We start from the raw sequence: 23,526 nt of genomic DNA, 5'->3' as shown, positions 1-23,526 counted from the left end.
CCCTCTAGTGGCTGTTATATGGAAGACATAACTCATTTTTACATTTTTATTTTTAAGATGTCAGGCAGTCTTAAAACATTCTTCAAATACTTTTAGGTTACATACATTCCTGTCAGTTGTAATCCATAAAGAGTCAACCTATAGGGACAGTTTCTAACATCTTGCCCAGCACAATATAGGTATACAATATCATGTATTATTTTATTAGGTCTTCACTCAGAATCTACTGACTTAAAATAATTAACTTTATTTATTCATTCATTAAATATTTGTAGGATATCATGTGTCAGGCAAACAAGACAGACGTTGTCCTGGCTTACAATCTAGTGAGAAAATGGAGTATTAAATATGTCGGTACAAATTAGTGTGGTAAATGTTGTGATAGGGAAAGTACTGGGTATATGAGTCTATTAAGAGGGGTATCTAACCTGGGGGCATCTCTGTGTGTGTTGAGAGGGTGGGGTGGGATTTGTGAAACGGTGTTTAGAGAGTGTAACAAGTGGCCTGAGATCTAAAGGATGAATAGAAGAGACTTATTCAGTACAAGGGGCTGGGGAGGGGAGAGTGTTTGAAGGATTAAATGTAGGTAGATAATGGGAAGAAGGGAGCTTTAGAGATGAGGCCGGAGAAGCTAAAAAAAGCTGTATTGAGGAATTTTAACTTTATTCTGGTGATTAAATTATAACCAACAACTGAAAAAGCATGAATGCATGCATTCAGTTTCTTTTTTTTTTAACCTGCTATGTTTTGATTTTTTTTTGGATTTTTGAATTTTATTTTATTTATTTTTTGTACAGCAGGATCTTATTCGTTATCCATTTTATACACATCAGTGTATACATGTCAATTCCATTCGCCCAATTCATCACTCCACCACCCTCACCCCCCTGCTGCTTCCCCCCTTGGTGTCCATACGTTTGTTCTCTACATCTGTGTCTCAATTTCTACTCTGCAAACCGGTTCATCTGTACCATTTTTCTAGGTTCCACATATATGCATTAATATACGATATTTGTTTTTCTCTTTCTGACTTACTTCACTCTGTATGACAGTCTCTAGATCCATCCATGTCTCTACAAATGACCCAATTTCATTCCTTTTTATGGCTGAGTAATATTCCATTGTATATATGTACCACATCTTCTTTATCCATTCTTCTGTCGATGGGCATTTAGGTTGCTTCCATGACCTGGCTATTGTACATAGTGTTGCAATGAACATTGGGGTGCATGTGTCTTTTTGAATTATGGTTTTCTCTGGGTATATGTCCAGTAGTGGGATTACTGGGTCATATGGTAATTCTATTTTTAGTTTTTTAAGGAACTTCCATACTGTTCTCCATAGTGGCTGTATCAATTTACATTCCCACCAACAGTGCAAGAGGGTTCCCTTTTCTCCACACCCTCTCCAGCATTTGTTGTTTGTAGATTTTCTGATGATGCCCATTCTAACAGGTGTGAGGTGATACCTCACTGTAGTTTAGATTTGCATTTCTCTAATAATTAGTGATGTTGAACAGCTTTTCATGTGCTTCTTGGCCATCTGTATGTCTTCTTTGGAGAAATGTCTATTTAGGTCTTCTGCCCATTTTTGGATTTGGTTTTTTATTTTTTTACTATTGAGCTGCAGGAGCTGTTTATATATTTTGGAGATTAATCCTTTGTCCATTGATTCATTAGCAAATATTTTCTCCCATTCTGTGGGTTGTCTTTTCGTCTTGTTTATGGTTTCCTTTGCTGTGCAAAAGCTTTGAAGTTTCATTAGGTCCCATTTATTTATTTTTGTTTTTATTTCCATTACTCTAGGATGTGGATCAAAAAAGATCTTGCTGTGATTTATGTCAAAGAGTGTTCTTCCTATGTTTTCCTCTAAGAGTTTTATAGTGTCTGGTCTTACATTTAGGTCTCTAATCCATTTTGAGTTTATTTTTGTGTATGGTGTTAGGGAGTGTTCTAATTTCATTCTCTTACATGTAGCTGTCCAGTTTTCCCAGCACCACTTATTGAAGAGACTGTCTTTTCTCCATTGTATATCATTGCCTCCTTTGTCATAGATTAGTTGACCATAGGTGCGTGGGTTTATCTCTGGGCTTTCTACCTTGTTCCATTGATGTATATTTCTGTTTCTGTGCCAGTACCATATTGTCTTGTTTACTGTAGCTTTGTAGTATAGTCTGAAGTCAGGGAGTGTGATTCCTCCAGCTCCGTTTTTTTCCCTCAAGGCTGCTTTGGCTATTCGGGGTCTTTTGTGTCTCCATAAAAATTTTAAGATTTTTTTGTTCTAGTTCTGTAAAAAATGCCATTGGTAATTGATAGGGATTGCATTGAATATGTAGATTGCTTTGGGTAGTATAGTCATTTTCACAGTATTGATTCTTCCAATCCAAGAACATGCTATATCTCTCCATCTGTTGGTATAATCTTTAATTTCTTTCATCAGTGTCTTATAGTTTTCTGCATACAGGTCTTTTGTCTCCCTAGGTAGGTTTATTCCTAGGTATTTTATTCTTTTTGTTGCAATGGTAAATGGGAGTGTTTCCTTAATTTCTCTTTCAGATTTTTCATCATTAGTGTATAGGAATGCAAGAGATTTCTGTGCATTAATTTTGTATCCTGCAACTTTACCAAATTCATTGATTAGCTCTAGTAGTTTTCTGCTGGCATCTTTAGGATTCTCTATGTATAGTATCATGCCATCTGCAAATAGTGACAGTTTTACTTCTTCTTTTCCAATTTGTATTCCTTTTATTTCTTTTTCTTCTCTGATTGCCATGGCTAGGACTTCCAAATCTATGTTGAATAATAGTGGTGAGAGTGGACATCCTTGTCTTGTTCCTGATCTTAGAGGAAATGCTTTCAGTTTTTCACCATTGAGAATGATGCTTGCTGTGGGTTTGTCCTATATGGCCTTTATTATGTGGAGGTAGGTTCCCTCTATGCCCACTTTCTGGAGAGTTTTTTTTATCATAAATGGGTGTTGAATTTTGTCAAAAGCTTTTTCTGCATCTATTGAGATGATCGTATGGTTTTTCTTCTTCAGTTTGTTAATATGGTGTATCACATTGATTGATTTGCATATATTGAAGAATCCTTGCATCCCTGGGATAAATCCCACTTGATCATGGTGTATGATCCTTTTAATGTGTTGTTGGATTCTGTTTGCTAGTATTTTGTTGAGGATTTTTGCATCTATATTCATCAGTGATATTGGTCTGTAATTTTCTTTTTTTGAGACCTCTTTGTCTGGTTTTGGTATCAGGGTGATGGTGGCCTCATAGAATGAGTTTGGGAGTGTTCCTTTCTCTGCAATTTTTTGGAAGAGTTTGAGAAGGATGGGTGTTGGGTCTTCTCTAAATGTTTGATAGAATTCACCTGTGAAGCCACCTGGTCCTGGACTTTTGTTTGTTGGAAGACTTTTAATCACAGTTTCAATTTCAGTGCATGTGATTGGTCTGTTCATATATTCTGTTTCTTCCTGGTTCAGTCTTGGAAGGTTATACCTTTGTAAGAATTTGTCCATTTCTTCCAGGTTGTCCATTTTATTGGCATAGAGTTGCTGGTAGTAGTCTCTTAGGATGCTTTGTATTTCTGTGGTGTCCGTTGTAACTTCTCCTTTTTCATTTCTAATTTTATTGATTTGAGTCCTCTCTCTCTCTTTTTCTTGATGAGTCTGGCTAATGGTTTATCAATTTTGTTTATCTTCTCAAAGAACCAGTTTTTAGTTTTATTTTCTTTGCTATTGTTTTCTGTTTATATTTCATTTATTTCTGCTCTGATCTTTATTATTTCTCTCCTTCTACTAACTGTGGGTTTTGTTTGTTCTTCTTTCTCTAGTTCCTTTAGGTGTAACGTTAGATTTTTTATTTGAGATTTTTCTTGTTTCTTGAGGTAGGCTTGTATAGCTATAAAGTTCCCTCTTAGAACTGCTTTTGCTGCATCCCATAGGTTTTGGATAGCCGTGTTTTCATTGTCATTTGTCTCTAGGTATTGTTTGATTTCCTCTTTGATTTCTTCAGTGATCTCTTGGTTATTTAGTAGTGTATTGTTTAGCCTCCATGTGTTTGTGTTTTTTACGTGTTTTTTCCTGTAATTCATTTCTAATCTCATAGCGTTGTGGTCAGGAAAGATACTTGATATGATTTCAATTTTCTTAAATTTACTGAGGCTTGATTTGTGGCCCAAGATGTGATCTATCCTGGAGAATGTTCCATGCGCACTTGAGAAGAAAGTGTAATCTGCTGTTTTTGGATGGAATATCCTATAAATATGAATTAAATCTATCTGGTCTATTGTGCCATTTATAGCTTGTGTTTCCTTATTAATTTTCTGTTTGGATGATCTGTCCATTGGTGTATGTGAGGTGTTAAAGTCCCCCACTATTAATGTGTTACTGTCGATTTCCTCTTTTATAGCTGTTAGCAGTTGCCTTATATTTTGAGGTGCTCCTATGTTGGGTGCATGTACAGTTATAATTGTTATATCTTCTTCTTTGATTGATCCCTTGATCATTATGTAGTGTCCTTCCTTGTCTCTTGTAACATTCTTTATTTTAAAGTCTATTTTATCTGATATGAGGATTGCTACTCCAGCTTTCTTTTGATTTCCATTTGCATGGAATATCTTTTTCCATTCCCTCACTTTCAGTCTGTATGTGTCCCTTGGTCTGAAGTGGGTCTCTTGTAGACAGCATATATATGAGTCTTGTATTTGTATCCATTCAGGAAGCCTGTGTCTTTTGGTTGGAGCATTTAATCCATTCACGTTTAAGGTAATTACTGATATGTATGTTCTTATTATCGTTTTCTTAATTGTTTTGCGTTTGTTTTTGTAGGTCCTTTTCTTCTCTTGTGTTTCCCACTTAGAGAAGTTCCTTTAACATTTGTTGTAGAGCTGGTTTGATGGTGCTGAATTCTCTTAGCTTCTGGTTGTCTGTAAAGCTTTTGATTTCTCCATTGAATCTGAATGAGATCCTTGCTGGGTAGAGTAATCTTGGTTGTAGGTTATTCCCTTTCATCACTTTAAGTATATCATGCCACTCCCTTCTGGCTTGTAGAGCTTCTGCTGAGAAATCAGCTGTTAACCTTATGGGAGTTCCCCTGTATGTAATTTGTCATTTTTCCCTTGCTGCTTTCAGTAATTTTTCTTTGTCTTTAAATTTTGCCAATGTGATTACTATGTGTCTCAGTGTGTTTCTCCTTGGGTTTATCCTGTATGGGACTCTCTGTGCTTCCTGGACTTGGGTGGCTATTTCCTTTCCCATGTTAGGGAAGTTTTCGACTATAATCTCTTCAAATATTTTTTTGGGTCCTTTCTCTCTCTCTTCTCCTTCTGGGACCCCTATAATGTGAATGTTGTTGTGCTTAATGTTGTCCCAGAGGTCTCTTAGGCTGTCTTCATTTCTTTTCATTCTTTTTCTTTATTCTGTTCTGCAGCAGTGCATTCCACCATTCTGTCTTCCAGGTCACTTATCCGTTCTTCTGCCTCAGTTATTCTGCTATTGATTCCTTCTAGTGTATTTTTCAATTCAGTTATTGTATTGTTCATCTCTGTTTGTTTGTTCTTTAATTCTTCTAGGTCTTTGTTAAACATTTCTTGCATCTTCTCGATCTTTACCTCCATTCTTTTTCCGAGGTCCTGGATGAACTTCACTATCATTATTCTGAATTCTTTTTCTGGAAGGTTGCCTATCTCCACTTCATTTAGTTGTTTTTCTGGGGTTTTATCTTGTTCCTTCATCTGGTACATAGCCCTCTGCCTTTTCATCTTGTCTATCTTGCTGTGAATGTGGTTTTTGTTCCACAGACTTCAGAATTGTAGTTCTTCTTGCTTCTGCTGTCTGCCCTCTGGTGGATGAGGCTATCTAAGAAGCTTGTGCAAGTTTCCTGATCCATGCCTTCAATTTTTATTTTAGTTTTAAAAAACATATTTTATTATTTAAAGGGAAATGTTTAGTTATTAGTCATAAATTGTTTGGAACTTTCAGTGCCTCTTTTTATCATCCAAAGTTCTCTCAAACACATATGTTCCTAGAATGTTGGAGCTGGAAGGGACTTCAGGCATCATGAATTTCCATCCTTTCACTTCACAGAGCTTTGAGGGAGTGGGTGGTCAGGTCAGGAATTGGTCAGGTTGCATCGTGTGGCTACCCCTGGGAACTGTTTGCTTTTCCCACCATAGTCCAGTGTTCAAATTCCTTAGCCTGGGTCAGAGGCCTGATGAGTCTCCTATTATCTCCTGTTGTTGACTCGGATTGTTCAGAATTCTTGAGCACCCCTAGCTTTTCACTTCTGCATCAGACTTCATGCTCTTCCTTTGTGGCCTAATGAAAAGATGGTTTATCTTTGACTTGTGGGGAGGATCTGGGAGGTCTTCTCATTTCTGAGGAGAGCATGAATCGTCCCCAGATCACTGGGTCAGATTTAACCTCTTGAACTCCATTGTCTCTCTGTACTTTTCTTATGGCATAACTCTGTGTGGACCTACTCACTTCTTCTAGACTACATGCATCTTGAGGACATGACACATGGCTTAGTCATCACTACATCCTGCATAGCAAGGGAATGCAGGCCCTGAAAACCTCTGTCAAGTTTGTTGTAGACAGGGATGGGTAGATAAATGAACAGAGTGGGATATCCTATTTCCTAACAGAAGATTTAAGTAAATATTGGTAAGGGAATGAAAAATATATTACCTTAATAGCTTGTTAGCAGATTTTTTTCTCAGGGAAAAAAACAAGTTTAGAAAATACAATGATGAGCTACCTGAGGTGAAAGGAGAGTCTCTTACAAGCAAGCAAAAATAATAGCTGTATTTTTAATGAGAAATGACCATGAATCAGAAGGTAATAAGAGATTAGAGAAGAGAGGTCAGGAAGGGGGAAAAAAGAGAAATCTGGGCAACATGGGAGAATGCCCAAAGGACTATAAACCAAAGATATCTGATGCCCGTTTTAAAATGCTTCATGTTTGATGTGAACTCACTGCCATCTTTTTGAACTTAGTGTTACTGTCTACTACACAAAGGAGACGCTGTTTATGCTACACCATGCCGTTTATGCTTGATACAGAAAGTGTGCTTTCCTGTGAGGTTTGCAATTCTGGGACAACTACCTCATATCCATATATGCTGAACGTGGAGGCAGATTAAAGAAATGAAAGAAAAATGTAGTTTCCACTCTCCTGAATTCTATCACAAATCTGTGAGTAGAATAATAAAAATACATGAAAAAAATGGTCATAGTTTAGTGCAGTTTCTGTTGCACACAAAACACAAGAGATACAGGCAATAAATGTTTTTGTAGTTTGGATCACAGCATCATTTTCAGCATGGTCCATCAGGCACTATTCCCTCCAGGGTAGATTTTGAACAGAGAGAAATAACAAGCAATTAAATTATATGGAAGATTAACTATCGGCCCTTCACTGACCCCTCTTTTTCTTTCCTTCAAGCAAGAGAATCATCGATCAGTCTGTGTTCAGGAAGGAGCAACATTTTTCATTTTGAGCTTTTCTCAAGCAGTCTTAGCTCTTAGGGCTCCTGGCTGATTCTTAGCTCTGTTACTTAAAAAAAAATTGGGACTCTCATAATATAAAAAAAGAGAAAAAAAAGGCAACGAAGCCAAAAATTTTTCTTTCAGATCTTAATTTACTGTCTATTCTCTGAATTATATTTTAAAAGCCTAGCATTAGGATGACAACCAGTTTTAATCCAAATACAATCAACAGTACGAAAACTCAGCAAACAGGCCAGACACCACTGTATACAGTTAGTTCTATGCAAAATCTATTACTGCCATCTTGTGGATTCTCAGGGAATAACGCCAGTTGCAATGTTCTGTTTATTCTGTCTTGGAGTACTAAGTTCGTATGGCACAGTATATGAAAATAACTGGGAGAATGTATAAGAAAAGAGCAGCTAAATACCCAATTTTCCATTTAATTTGATCACTTTGAAGGCACTATTTAACTTCTCTGGCTTTCAGGGCGATTTGTCTTGTCTTTTGAGTCTCTCAGGACAAGAGAGTGGATGTTCCCAATGAAAAGAATCCCTGGAGGTCATTTCTCCAGGAGCAGATACTTATGTAAGCCTGGGGACTGAAGAAGGGGGTATTTTCTTTTTTTACTGGTTTGCTGATGTGCAAGTGGGTCCTGACATTCCAAAAGCACAGCAAACATACAGTATAGAAAGAGCTTCTTCCAGAAAATAAAATGCTACTCTTGGGATACCATCTGCCGATCCACACTTCAGTCATTCTCTTGTAAGCTTTGTGTCTTGGTTTTCTCGTTCTCAAAAAACACTTCAGCTGGAAAACTGAGGTAATATGTTGGATCATGGATAGCATAGGCAACTTAAAAAAAATCATCTGAGCATTTCAGGGAAAGTTTTGGAATAAACCTTTTAAAGGTTTCCCTTCTGCTTAGGGAAGACTTCTTCAAGTTCTTTCATTTGCTAATTTATTCACCACTTACAAAGACCTCTGAGTGCCTAGCACTGGGTTAGGCCCTGGGAGGCCGTTATAATCCAGCCACACCTCTGTCCTCAAGGAACTCACAATCTGTTGAGGAAAATATTCATGAAAACAATCCAAGTCCAAAAGGAGAACACAGGATGTCATTGAAGAACTGTGGAGATACAAGGGTTGGGAGGAGGTGGGAGGCCTGCTCTCCCTGTATCTGAGTCCTACCTAAGGGCCTTCTGTAGGCCCTTTCATTCAGCTTCCTCCATATTCAATAAATTTCTCCCTCCTCTGAACTCTTGAAGCTCTTAATTGGAATAACTAGTTCACCTGGTGATCATCTCAGGCACCTTGCCCGGTTAGTTTTCACCAAACCAGTCTCTATCTCACTTCTCTACTTGCAATTTGATCTTAATAATTAAAATGTCATTTATAAATGGTAATCAGGCTATGGCTTCAAATATAATCCTCATTCTTTCCTTTCTGATGTATGTATATATATCAGAATATATAATATATATAATATTTATATATATAATTAAAAGCATGCTCTAAGCATCTACTATATGTTAGAAATTTTGGTTTCAGCAATTCTCAGCATTCAGTTTTTAGACATCATTTCAGACCATGAATACTCCCCTTCCCCCTCCTCCCAAATGGGAATTTTCATGGGGATAATGTGAGATGGGATTTTCTGCAGGTAAACAGTTTTTATCATGTGGAGCTGTTGTAGCATCTGTCTGGTTTTATTCCTTCTTCCAGCCCAAGGGTCTCTTCATTTCCCCCCGTATACTATCCAAGTTCCTCATGCCCCTTAATATGGTCTTATTTAAGGATTTGTCTTCATCTTCCTTGCTCTGATCTCCCTGGAGGGCGAAGATCCTGCTATTAAACTCTTTATTCCTAAAGCTTGGCATGTCATGATCTTTATATGGGTCTCAGAGGGGCCCTATCCCTGTTCTGCATGTGCCTCTCCTTTCCCTTCCAGCACCCTGCATGAGTCAGGTGGGTCCCCTGATCTACACACTAGCTAGGGGGTTAGTGATTTGACCTATGATTTCTTCTGCTTCAAGTAGTGCAGTTGCTCCGAACCTGGGCAGAAGTTAGGAAGAAGAGCGAGGGCCAAAGCCTCCCTTGGGAATTTGGGGTGGTAGAAAGAGAGAAGTAGCTTATACCCGGGCAGAATGCTGCGGACGGGGTGCTCACTGACTCTTTTCATTTGTCAGTCATTGAGGATGGTCATTGTATGTGGTGAAGTGAATTGTGGTGGTCATGGGAGTGGTGCTCGTGATGATGGGAAAGAAGACAAGGTGATACTTGATATCAAGGAACTTATTATTATTGATTTAAAATAACAAAATAGCAGGGTGAGAAGACTAAAATAATGTGATTGTTCCTTTCTATCACATTGGTCATGCATTACAACCATGTTCCTGTCCTATTTCTCCACTAGGTTATAACCCCGTGAAGGTGGGATCAATGTCTTATTCGTCTCTCTCTTCCCTACAGCACCTAGCATACTACTTGATAGTCATGCTGTCATTATTGAGCACCTATGAAGCGCCAGGCCCGGTTCATGCTCTGGGAACATAGCAGTAAATAAAGTGGATCAATAGGAGATATTTAATAAATCAAAGAATTAAAAAATAAGAATTGCAGTCATGTACATGAAGTATTTTCCACCTCTTCCCCTCCCTCCCTCTTTCTCTAAATAAATAAATAAATAAATAAAAATTTATAAGTAAAACACTAGTTTTCCCCCTCTAGTAGATCATTTCCACCAACATATAAACATTGTTATATTGATAAAACCAAACTCTACCCTCTAGTGGCCATCCTATTTCATTCCCCTTTTTAGCAAAACTCAAAGGAGATATCTGTATTCATTGTCATTAATTTCTCTCCTTTCATTATCTTAGAAATCCACTTCATACAGATCTCACCCCATTACACTACAGAAACTCCTTTTTCATTTGATCAATAAGTTCCATGTTATTAAATTCAGCAGTTAATATTCAGTTCCCATCTTACAGGACTTATCAACATTTAAAGCAGTTGATGCCACTCTCTGGAAATACTTTCTCGTTTTAGCTCCCAGGGTCCTACTTGGTTTCCTCTTACCTTACTGGTTGCTCCTCTTAGTTCCCTTTGTTGGTTCTTCCTCTTCTCCCTGAGGAGGACCTTGGCGCGCTCCAGGGCTCAGTCTGTCTGCCTTTGTTGCCTGCTTCACCTGTAGGAGCATCCCTGTCTCAACTAATAGTGTCTCTGCTTATGTGATTTTCAGGTAGAAAACCTTGGCGTCATCCTTCACCTCTTCCTTTCTCTTTTACCCCACATCCAGTCTTTTAGGAAATCTGTTAACTGTCCCTTCTAAACATATCCAGAACCATCCCTCACTCCCTCCATTTCTACCACAGCTGTCCCATCCTTCATATTCTCTAACACAGATGATCCAGGTAGATTCCTAGCTTGCCTTCTGCTTCCATCTTTGTCCCTTGATAGTCTCTTGTCAACACTGCGGCCAGAGTTGATCCTCTTACAATGTACGTGAAATCATGTCCTGTCACTCTGCTTATAATCTTCCCTTGGCTCTTCCTTCTCTCAGAGGAAAGCAAAGCTCTTGCAGAGGCCTGAGAGGCTGTGCTGCCTGTGACCCACCCATCACTTCTCTGTCCTCACCTCCCACTTCCCTCCTCTCCCTCCAGTCTCACCAGACCGGCTTCCTCAGATACACAAGGCATGCACCTGACTCAGAGCTCTTCCCTCTGGAGCTACCTCAGAGATCTGCATGGCCCACTTTCCTTTCCTTTACTCTTTGCTAAAATGTCACCTTCTCAGTGAGGTCTACACTGACCACCTTATTTAAATGTTCAACTCCTCTCCTAGCACCTCAAATTTACGTTGCATTACTCTATTGGTTTTTCATCACACTATCACCTCCTAATAAATTATATAATTTCATTATCCATTACTTAAAAAAATATATAGTTTGTTTTTCCCACTAGAATGTAAGCACCATGAAGCAGCAATTCTTCCTTTCTTTCTTTTTTTTGGCTCTCATATTCCTAGTGCCTTGCATATAATGGCTGCTGTAAAAACTGTTGTTGCATGAATGTACAAATGAATGGTTAGTACTCATTAGGCACTGTGCCAATGGCTTATATATACTATTTTATTTAATGCTCGCAATAAGGCTGATAGGTGTTATCATCCCCAATGAACAGATAAGGAAATTAGTGTCCTAAGAGATTAAATTTACCAAGCTCACAAAGCTGGGAAGTAGTGGATTTGAGATTTGAATTCAAGCCTGTCTGATTTTCAAGGTCATCCTTTCTCAACTCCATCTTGTGCAAATGGCTGTACATCAGTAAATATGTGCCTGTTCTCATTTTTCTGTGTTTATTTTAGTCTTAATTGTACCCTGTTCTCCCATCTACAGCTTGCCACTTCCAAGCCATGGTTACCTGTTTAAGAACTATGCATAGCTGCTCACACCCCAAAACAATGAGAAGGAAAGGCTTTTCCTGTTTTTCCATGCCCAACGCCCTTCCAAACACCCACTGGAAGAGCTCACACCCAGCCTCTGTGCCTTTGCCTATACTGTTCCTTCCGACTGAAATGCCTGCCTTCCTTAATTCATGGCAACAAACGTTCTTGAGCCGCCTGGGTTTTTGGGCACTGGGGCCATAGTCCCTGCCCTGAAGAAGTTCTTGGGATTTGTTTGGAAGAAATCGACATGAGAATAAATAATTTACCTACTTTGTGCTAGGGACTTCATTAGCGGAAGAACTACAGTACAGTAGGGCACCAACACCTTTAGGACCTATGCCTGTTTATGGTAGAGGAAGGAGAGAGAGGGAAAGCTTTGAAAGGAGGAGCTCGCCCAGGAAATCCTGTCCTTGAATCCCTTCCCATCTGCCTAACTGCAGGCCCCTCTGCCATAGTCCTCCATGAGCGTCCTCTTTGTAGAGTTGATTCTGCACTTCTTTTAGAGTGGATCACACGAATCATTACATAACCACTTTCTAAAGCTGTGAAGTAGGGTTGCATGTGCATGCATGTGTGTACTCATGCTCGTGTATGTTCAACACTAGGCCCATAGAAGGCCATTCATAAGTGCATCTTAATTGGCAGGAAAGTAGATAGAATTCTCTCCCTTCTGCCTTTAGAGCTTTTCAACATAGAAAATTATGATGAGGAGATGATATTAAGTAGAGCAAGTCGGGGTAGGAAGAATGTGGCCTGGGCATTGCAGTGGAAACCCTCAGCTTAACTACAGCTAGGATTGCTTGTAATTGGGAATAGATGATTTTTCTCTTCAAATGACTAATTCCTCTTTGTCTTCAAAATACAACCCACTATTAATTTTCCTGGAAATCTTTCCTGGATTCTCCCAAGAGACTAATTCAGCAGGCCTCTTGTGGTCAATCCTGGAGAAATGACTTTGAATTTAGTGTGAGAAGGGAGAAGGGGTAAGAGAGATTTATTGTGCACTTCCTAGGTGGGAAGTACTTCATCCGTTCTGATTTCTATTATCCTACAGGGTAAAATTCTGAGACTCAGACAATTTAAATAACTTGATCAAGGCCACAGTTATTAAACGGTGACACTAGGGCTGGACCCTAGGTCTGCCTGACTTCTCAGTTATTTTTTTCCCACATTCCACACCAGCCTCACAAATTCTATCAACTCTAATCGTGCTATTCGTGCTAATCGTGCTATTTCCCTGTGTGATACTGTGATTTATTATAAGAAATATACATTTGGTCTTTTTTTTTTTTTAATTATTATTTATTATTTTTGGCTGTGTTGGGTCTTCGTTTCTGTGCAAGGGCTTTCTCCAGTTGTGGCAAGCGGGGGGCCACTCTTCATCGCGGTGCGCGGGCCTCTCATTATCGCGGCCTCTCTTGTTGCGGAGCACAGGCTCCAGACGCTCAGGCTCAGTAGCCGTGGCTCACGGGCCCAGCTGCTCCGCGGCATGTGGGATCTTCCCGGACCTGGGCACGAGCCCGTGTCCCCTGTATTGGCAGGCGGATTCCCAACCACTGCGCCACCAGGGAAGCCCTGCATTTGGTCTTTGTTCCTGTTTCTGGCGCAGAGCTCCTAAAACCCTTGGAATTTTCTAAAGTGAGGGCAGAGAGACAAAGGTGTCTTTTGTTATGTTAATGAGGTGACTTTAGGAGTCCACCTAAGGGTGGGGGCTGGTTGCCAGGAGAACCAACCACGTTGGAACTTTCAGTCCTACCCCCCAAGTCCTCCTGGGAGAGGAGAGGAACTGGAGAATGAGTTAATCACCCATGGACGGAGATATAGTCAATTATGCCTACGTAATGGGGCCTCCATGAAAACTTAAAAAGAGAGGGCTTGGAGAGTTCAGGGTGGTTGAACATGCGGGGAGTGCTGTGCCTGGAGAGGGCGTGGTAGCTCTGCATGTTTCCCCACGCCTTGCCCTGTGCATCTCTTCCATCTGGCTTTCCCTGCGCTATAGCCTTTTATAATAAACTGGCGATCTAGTCAGTAAAATGTTTCTCTGAGTTCCATGAGCCGCTCTAGCAAATTAATTGAACCCAAGGGAGGGGTCGTTGGAATCTTCAATCTACAGGTGAGCCATCAGATGGTCAGAAACACAGGTGACAACCTGGACCTGCAACTTGCTTCTGAAGTAGTGGAGTGGGGTTGGCGTAAAAAAAAATTGCTTGTGGGGTGGGGAGCACCCGCTGCCACCCATACACATATCTGCAGGTGGAAATTGGTGACCAGAACCTTTACGCTGCTTAAAACCTTTCCACAGTTTTCTGCTGCCCTTTAATCTTCATTCCCTTTTAAGGCCTTAGAAGGTGTATGAGGTGCCTCCTTCCTCTCTAATCTCACCTCTCTTTAAATTCCCTCTCACTCTCTATATCCGAACCACCTCACACATAGTGAGCTTTCCCTGGCTTCTGGGCCAGTGGACAGGCTGATCTCTGGCTTCACTTTTCCTTCCTTGCCCAGCCCGCCTGGTCTGGCTATCCTTTCTACATCTCTCAAGGCTGAGGTAAGCTATCACTTCTTCAGAGACATCTTTCTGGTCCCCTGGTCTAGGTGAGGTCCCCCATGTGCGCTCCCCAGCACCTATGGCTCCCCTTTGGTAGCACATTTAGACCTCAAATTTGCAAACTCCACGAGGGTAAGAATGGGGCCTGTCATATTCACCACTGTACCTCTAACCCATGGCACTGTGTCTTGTCCGGGGTAGGACTATATATACTTTCCTTATATATTTTCTCTATAATTTTCTCTGTTTTTTCTTTCCCAACCAAAGTAAGAATAATAGAACTGGACACCATGCCCCGTTTGATTTGATCCTCATCTTTGTCAAAGACCAAAATGTGGATTCACTACAAAAGAACTGATGATTTATTTCTTCATTTATTAGAAGGTGTCTGTAGCTCTTCAGTAGAGCAATAGGGACTTTTGAAGGCAAGGTACATTGGTCTGTAAATCCCTTAATCTCAGGAAGACATTTTTAATTACTTTGGGACACAACGTGCTGGAAACAGAAAATCACCATTAGAAAGAAGTCTTCACGGTCCACCGACACTTGGCAGAGTTGATATCCTGTCCTTGCCTGAATCTCTTGTTGGTATGCTTAGATGAGCACAGTTAGGGAAGGCACTGCCAGCTGCACAGATACAGGCCGAGGCCCTTCCCAAAGGAACACCTCTCTCTGGAAATCATTTCTACTGTTTAAGAAACTATTATGAGTCTCAGGATCTTAGATCTAAACAATTCCTCATATAGAATTCAGTGAGCCAAATGATCTCTAATGGACGTTTATGATTTAGCTGCTCAGTGTCCAAATAGCCTTCTTTTTGGGGGGCAATCCAAGACAGGCGGGAGGCACAGCCTTATCCCCCATTAGAAAGGTGGAAGGGCACAGCTAGAGTGAGAGCAGGCCAAGCAGGTATTCCTGCTGGGAACTTAGAATCACCACATTAAGCTGTAAGATACATGGAGAGAGAGAGGTTTTTTCACAGCACCTCCAGCAGTGTGCCCTGGTTGTAAGTGGCCTGTGGTAATGACCTCGAGAGCAGTATCCTTAAAAGACTGACTTCAGCAGAATTTCCTTCCTGGCTTCTGAGCTTGGTTCCCCAGCCTTCCTGGGATTCAGTGAGCTATCTGTTATTTCTCTAATAAATTCCTTTTCATTTAAGTCACCCAGATATCTGTTGTCTGGAGTTCAGAACTCTGGCAGGTAAATCCAGCATCCAAGCTCCCATCAGGCACATCACTAGAATAGTCAGCATTATAAGCAAGGACGCTGATTGTGATAGATGGAGACCCATGCCTGGTGACTAACAGGCTTTAAGTTAGAAAATCACTGAACTCTTCAGTTTCCTCCTGTATAAAATGGCAAGGTGATCATCTTCCTACCTATCCTGGATGCTATGAGAATCAAATGAGATAACATTCATAGGAAGGGACTTGATACATAGAAATGGTGATGCAAATGTAAGGGTTATGAGGGCTTAGCTAGCAAAATAGGTTAGAGGCAAAACCAAATAGGAGCTAAGAATCAGTCTACTTGCAGATGAAGATCACTCCTTCCTCACAACCTGTGATGTCTCTGCAAGAATTCCCCTTTATCAGGGGTCACCTGTGATAGAGCATTTTCAATGTTTATGTGGAAAAGACTCAGGATCGAGTTTTAGTTCACCCTTCGAGACTTGTATAGGGACTTTTTATCACCTAAACATCTTTTTGGAAGAAGAGTGTATATTATAAACAGAGTTTTAAGCAAACATCATGTATTTAGCATTTAGTATATAATAGAATATTTAATATTTGTCTGATCTGTGGGAGTTCCTACTAGTCAATTAGGAAAGAATCTGTCTGATTTGGAAAATATATTCTGTTGGCCGGAAGGCTAAAAGCACTAAGATATTCTGAGTCTTCAGGACAGAGCGGTTCTTTAGGCCAAGAGTTCAGATGGATACAACTGAGAGGAGCCCTAGGATTCCTAGCTGCCTTCAGAGAAGTTAATGAATGAATGTCTTCTTTCATTCATTCATTAACATTTGCCGGGTAGCAGGGTTCTGTATTAATCAGTGGGATGCAGAGATGCTAAAACACAGACCCTGCCCTCAGGGGAAGCTTTGGAGGATCTAGATGTTGCTTTTAAGTCTCCCCAATTTTAGAATCTATGTGTATGATGGCTTCCTATGGTGGCTCATATTTCTCCTTGTAAATAGTTTATTATTTCAGGCATTTATGTTTTTCTCACTAACTGGACTTAGAGTGCAGACAGCCTTAGACATAAGCAAACTGCCAAGTTACATTTTCTTTCTGAAGGCTGGCATTGCAGAAAGAGCATAGCTTTGAAATCAGAAGCAATGGTCGTTCAAATGCCACTGTCATTGCTGATTATCTGTGTGATTTTGGGCAAATTACTGAATTTCTCTGAGCCTTCAACCCAACAAGGTTATTGTTAGGATTCAGTGAAATCATAATACTTGGTGCTAAGCAGATACTCAAAAATATGAAGCATTTTATTCCTAATTCCCCACTGTTCCTGCTTCCTCGGAGTCTTTTTTTGGGAAGCTTTTCCTCCAGAAGCCTTCCCACATTTCCCAGACTGGGCTAATGACAGTCTCTCCTTGGTGCCCATGTGATCCCCTGAATTTACCATTAACACTTACCATGTTATTGTGGAAATAACCTATTTATTTGTCTGTCTCCCCTTGTGAGGCTATATGTTCGCTAAGGACACAATTATTTTTTTTTGCCCAGTAGTTTTTGCTGCTTAGTGGATGCTTAGGAAATGTCTGTGGATTGGTTTTATGCAAATAGGTTAATAAATTGTATGTACAGAATACCCCTTATCTAATGCTCCATGTGCCGGCTCTGATTTGCACTACTGTTTGAGGAAGATCTTTCTAGATTGAGGAGGATAGTTCCTCTGTCTTAGGTTTTTGGTTTGCACTCTCCCTACCCCATCCCCTGAGCTCTGCAAATGATATTTTAATGTGAAAATGTTACTTCTCCCAAATAAAACACCTGCATGAGTTTTTCCGGAGTTTAGTTTAAGGCAGAATTTCTAAAAGTATGTCCAGTTAGATAGTAACTCATATTCCAGGGGGAAAAAGATTCTTTAGTTAAGTAAGGTTAGAAAATGCTTTAACAGCATTTCTTTATTGCTGTAGAGATTCTCGGATCCTTTATTTGATCATGAACCTTTCTTTTTTCATAGAGCATTTCACAGACCTGGTATGATATAGAAATATCACTTTGAGAAAAGCTGGAATTGGTATCACTGAACTGAATTTCAGACTTTTGAAGGCTGCTTAAAGCTGAGTCCTTGAGTAGTTGTCCTGTGGGTTATCTATTAGAGGTCTGACTTTACATGTTTCCCGATGTACTATTTTTGCAGCATGTCTACAAGTTGTGAAAGATTTTATATATATATATATATATATATATATATATAGTGCTAATGACATTGAATAAGCAGTACTTAAGGAATGTACCAGAAAATAGCATGTTACATTTGCTTCCCTACTATGTCCATAAAGTTTATTGAATTTATTCATTTGACAGTTATTACCAGCCAGATTCTATGTCAGAAAATAGGGATGCTTCTTAAGTGTAGCCTGGGGCACTCCATGAGTTCTCTGGTCCCTTTTAGGTACTAGAAGGCCTTGGGTTCACTCTAAGTTCCTCTGCAGAGAAATTTCAGTACATGCACAGGCCCGTGGAAGAAGTCCCACATGTATCAACCTGGCCATTCCTTTTGCTAAAACAAGGAAACACTTCTGTGTGGATTGTCTGTAGAGAAGTGCTGTCCTGAGTCCTCTCGAGTGACCCACAACTGTGATGCCTAGAGGACCCCATCTCCCCACAATCCGGCAGCTGCGGCAATGTGGTCCTTCATCGTATGGGCTGCTGTGAAGTTGTACGTGCCAAGTGGCTAAATATTTTGAACATGACGGGAGGGAAAGAAAAAGCCAGGGTGGTCGGGGTGAAAGTGAGAGTAGGGAAGAGGCCAGTGAGGTAAGCAAGGGCCAGACCCTGTGAAATTTTGTAGGCTGTATCAAGAATTTTGGATTTTATCTTCACAACAACAGAAAGCCACTGAAAGTTTAAGGGGAGAAACAACATGATCACATATGCTTTTTGAAAGGCTCACTCTTCCCAAAGTCTGGAAGTTTGTATGTGATGGGGGATGTGTGTGTGTATCCTGGACAGTCTATATGAAAAAAAGGATTTATAGGGCTGCAGTAGGCCCTGCTGAATCCCTACCCTCTGGTGAGCAGGCCAGGGGTCAGCCTCGATGGTGGGGCTCTGAAGCTGAGGCTGAAGAAAAGTCTCTTCACTGGCCATACTTCACTGTTTTTATTTGAGGTGGTCCCTGAGCAAGAAAGGTGTGGGCTCTGAGTTGGGCAGGAAGACAGATCCAGTAAGGTGGGGAGACATCTGAGTGGGCTTCAAAATTGAGAGGTGAGTGCCAGAGCCAGAAAAGTCAGTGAATCTAGACAGAATGGGGGTCAACGGAGAGAACAATGCCTGGACCAGGCACAGAGGTTTGGGGAGGCAGCCTCCGTGTGGTTTCTGGGCCAGAAGCCTGAATTTAACTGATCAGGGTTAAGGCAAGAAGTCTTCACGTTTTCAAAAACATCAACAATTCCACTTGGTTAGATTTCACTTACAAGTTGTTTAATAGGGTGCCCTGGCGGATACAGGACCCTGAATTTTCCGAAACCTTGATGAGAAGCAGGGGGCATTGTGGGGACACACCAAAATTGTATATTGTCTAATGTCTTTTTTTTTTAAAAATTGAACTATAAAAAAAAAAAAAAAAATTGAACTATAGTTGATTTACAATGTTTCAAGTGTACAGCAAAGTGATTCAGTTTTTAAAAAAAATTAATTAATTAATTAATTAATTTTTGGCTGTGTTGGGTCTTTGTTCCTGTGCGAGGGCTTTCTCTAGTTGCGGTGAACAGCGGCCACTCTTCATCGCAGTGCGCGGGCCCCTCACTATCACGGCCTCTCCTGTTGCGGAGCACAGGCTCCAGACGCGCAGGCTCAGTAGTTGTGGCTCACAGGCCCAGTTGCTTCGCGGCATGTGGGATCTTCCCAGACCAGGGCTCGAACCCGTGTCCCCTGCATTGGCAGGCAGATTCTCAACCACTGCGCCACCAGGGAAGCCCAAAGTGATTCAATTTTATGTATATATATTTTTTTTTCAGATTCTTTTCTGTTATAGGTTATTACAAGATATTGAATATAGTTCCCCGTGCTCTACAATAGGTCTTTGTTGTTATCTATTTTATATTTAATAGTGTGTATCTGTTAATTCCAAATTCCCAATTTATTACCCCCCCCAACCCCTGACCTGTCTAATGTCTTTTAAGCTAAAGGTGTTCAGTATTCCCTTCAGCAAATACTGTTTCTTTGAGCAAAATTATAAGACAGGCCCTTGGTTACAAAGGAAGGACAGGTCTACCCATTTTCTTGGGGGAAGCTGTAAAATCCCCGTTAACCCAAATGCAGATATTAAATCATCTCAGTTTGGAAATCTATACTGTTGTGTTTACACTTGTGTTGGTCTGTGCGTCTTGTTGCTCTTCTTTTGTTGGGAGAGATGGAGTAGGTGGAGCTCAACCAGAAAAAAAACAACAAAAAAACAAACAAAAAAAACCCTCTCTGGCCAGGATAACCAGAGCTGGGACTGACGCTTGTCCCTGAGGGAAGGGTGGAGGTTTTGCTGGGGTTTGAGTGACTCCAAGTGTTGAGGATGAGAGGAGAGAAACTAAATGTGCTGATTAGGTGAGAGACTTCGTAAGATTTCTAGTTTAAGCTGTTGTGCTTTTGGAAACAAGGTGACGAAGCAACACAGAGTGGGGAGAGGGCTCTTGTCCTCACCTCTGCACAGTCCTCAGAGCCTCTCTGGAAGGCAGGTTTCAGGAACGCTGAGAAACAATCCCTTAAACAGAAACCCTTGAGCACTGAGAACAATGAAAACAGGAATCCTCCATGGGGCTGGGGACAGAGCTGGAGAGGAAGGACATGGCCCATATGGCATGGTCACTGGAAGGGATGGGGTTGGTCAGCTTTTAAGAGGACTACTTCAGGGAATTAAATAAATAATTTGGGACTTTTTATTTATTGTTTGTGGGGCGGGGTGGGCAGGAGGAGGGCTGGATTTCACTGGAAGGGATTAAGAGTTGTCATTTGAGGTAACAATATAAGGGTGACTTTACCAGTACCCCAGGATGGTGAAGAGTGTATGTAGTGCTCGAATTCCAGTTGAGTAACTTGACAGTAAGGATCTAACAAAGAAAGCCCTTCCCTTCTGCATGGCTCTAAACATGAAGATAGGAAGGAAACCTGAGAGTTAGTGAAACACCCAGATGAGCTGTGACTCATTTTCACTCCTCCCAAATCACAATGCAATTTCAATTTCAGTTTGAAAATTCACAATTACCTATTCTACCTTCACTGCAACGGCTGCAACATTTCACTTCTGGCCACACATATTCCCAACTACCTGTCTTGGAACAGAGTGAGTTAAATACTTAAAGTCCATCAAGAGTGAATTTTGGAGTTTGCAGGGTCAGCTAGGGTGATCTTTTTTAGACTCCTGAGGATTGAACAGACTAAAACTGCTTGGTGAGGCAGAAAAGAATCTCTTTATAGTGGTATTGCTTCTGCATGCTCCGCTCCATATATATACATTTTTTCATAACAAGGCACTGAAACAAATAATAACAGAAGCACTTCTATCTTTCCCTCTGCAGAAAGACTGCCTGAGGAGACTACTGTACTAGTTAACGTGATTGCATGCTGAATGCCCTAAATTCTCCTCCACAAATACCTCAAGGAGATGGTTCAATTATTGGATAAGACTTTCTGTAATAAATCCCTGAGAGATAGAATACATAAAGGAGAAACTGGAGAGAAAAGATCACTCACAATACGTGTATGGAATGTGGCCTCAGGTGACGATTTTTTCCGGCATCTTAACCACTTTAGTTCTGTAGCTCTGGTGGGGAGGAGGAAGTGCAGGATAAATCCTTGCAATGGCGCCTGGGAATCCACCTCCATCTCCAGGTTGCCATGCAAAGTGTTTAGACAATATATGAACACTAGATGGCGCCCACAATCTTAAAACATAGTGAAAGGCTAGTTGCCTTTTCTGTATAGGCGAGTGTGACTATCTTGTCGGAAAACAGTCAATTAGGGGAACTGTAAACATATCTACTCAAGCATTTCCCACTACTGGGGTCCTATGAGGTGCTCCTTATGTAATGGTTTCGTGGTCAAATACGTTTGGGAAAAACCATATACTTTATCTGCCTCTAAGGAGATTCCCAATGTACACTGGTAAACATGTTTTTGAAAAGCTCTTCAGTGAAGAAACCTGCTCACTAGGGAACCCTTTCTCTCAGTAGCAACCTAATGCAATCCTGCTGTTCCAATATCCTGTGAACTCACTTTGGGAAATGCTCCTCTAGTCCAAGCCCTGCCCCAAAGAAGGAATGGCTCAAACTATCTAAAAGAGACTTTCCTTAGACATGGTTATCTGACAGACTTTAAAAAACATCAGACACATTCTTAAGGCAGACTAGTTAGTAGTAATAGTATTGATTGAGTACTTAGAGTGTGACATGCTCTGTTCTAAGTGCTTTCTCTCTTCTCTTTCCTCAGTTTGCCATCTCTGTCTCTACCTATGTTAGATGCATTGATATACAGTTGGCCTTGGATTTGCAGTTGGTTGAATGCACGGATGCAAAACCTGCTGATATGGAGGGCCAACTGTATACATTGTGCTATGCCATTTTATATAAGGGACTTGAGCATAGTGGATTTTGTTATCAGTGGGGTGTCCTGGAACCAATCCCTCGTGGTTACCGAAGGACAAGTGGATCTGCTTTTAGGCAGTAAGCATCTTGAGATTAGTCTATTTATCTCATTCATCTTTGAGATTTCAATTCCTAGTACAGAACCTGGCACATAGTAAGCCATTAATAAAATAAATTATCTAAAAAGATTCTATAGTCTATATGGGAGAAAAATTCTGGGAAATAGGGATCAACATTATATCCCTAATTAGAAAGGTAACTGTCTATTATACAATTTCCTTCTTTATGGAGACCAATTGAGAGCAGCGATCTACCTTCCAGCTCTCTTTCCTGGGGATTCTATTTCTCATCTCTAAACTTACTATGTTATTGTTAGCATAGCATAACTTATTTGCAAATTAATCTTACATGACTTAGAAATCTATGTATTGAATGTATTTATTTATTTAAATTAATTATTTATGGCTTTGTTGGGTCCTCGTTGCTGTGCATGGGCTGTCTTTTTTTTTTTAGTTGCAGCGAGAGGGGGCTACTCTGCATTGTGGTGCATGGGTTTCTCATTGCGGTGGCTTCTCTTGTTGCGGAGCACGGGCTCTAGGTGCATGGGCTTCAGTAGTTGCAGCATGTGGGCTCAGCAGTTGCGGCACGCGGCCCCTACAGTGTATGGGCATCAGTAGGTGTGGCGCACGGGCTTAGCTGCTCTGTGGCACGTGGGATCTTCCTGGACCAGGGCTCGAACCTGTGTCCCCTGCATTGGCAGGCAGAGTCTTAACCACTGTGCTACCAGGGAAGCCCTATGTATTGAATTTTTTTTTAAAGGTATTTTAAAATTTATTTTGGTTGCATTGGGTCTTCGTTGCTGCGCGCAGGCTTTCTCTGGTTGTGGCGAGTGGGGACTACTCTTCGTTGCGGTGCACGGGCCTCTCATTGTGGTGGCTTCTCTTGTTGAGCATGGGCTTCTAGGTGTACGGGCTTCAGTAGTTGCGGCACACAGTCTCAGTAGTTGTGGTGCATGGGCTTCGTTGCTCCGCGGCATGTGGGATATTCCCAGACCAGGGCTTGAACCCGTGTCCCCTGCATTGGCAGGCAGATCCTTAACCACTGCGCTACCAGGGAAGTCCCTGTATTCAATTTTTGTTTATAGAGTTTTTGTTCTTGTGTTTTCCAGGAAGTTATAACTTGTCCTTACATGTCCAGCGCAAGCTGTAGGTGCAAAATATTATCCTCC

The 23,526-nt window shown here is 40.8% G+C and overlaps 1 protein-coding gene across 11 annotated transcripts in view; it reads right to left on the bottom strand.

The window, feature by feature from the left end:
* The window catches only part of DLG2 (discs large MAGUK scaffold protein 2), a 949,517-nt gene that overhangs the window by 348,921 nt on the left and 577,070 nt on the right, over positions 1-23,526 (bottom strand). The gene's annotated exons all lie outside the window — the stretch shown is intronic.

The sequence above is a fragment of the Eschrichtius robustus genome, chromosome 11, assembly GCF_028021215.1.
Source record: "Eschrichtius robustus isolate mEscRob2 chromosome 11, mEscRob2.pri, whole genome shotgun sequence".
NCBI lineage: Eukaryota > Metazoa > Chordata > Mammalia > Artiodactyla > Eschrichtiidae > Eschrichtius > Eschrichtius robustus.
This window is presented reverse-complemented; position numbering and strand designations above follow the sequence as displayed.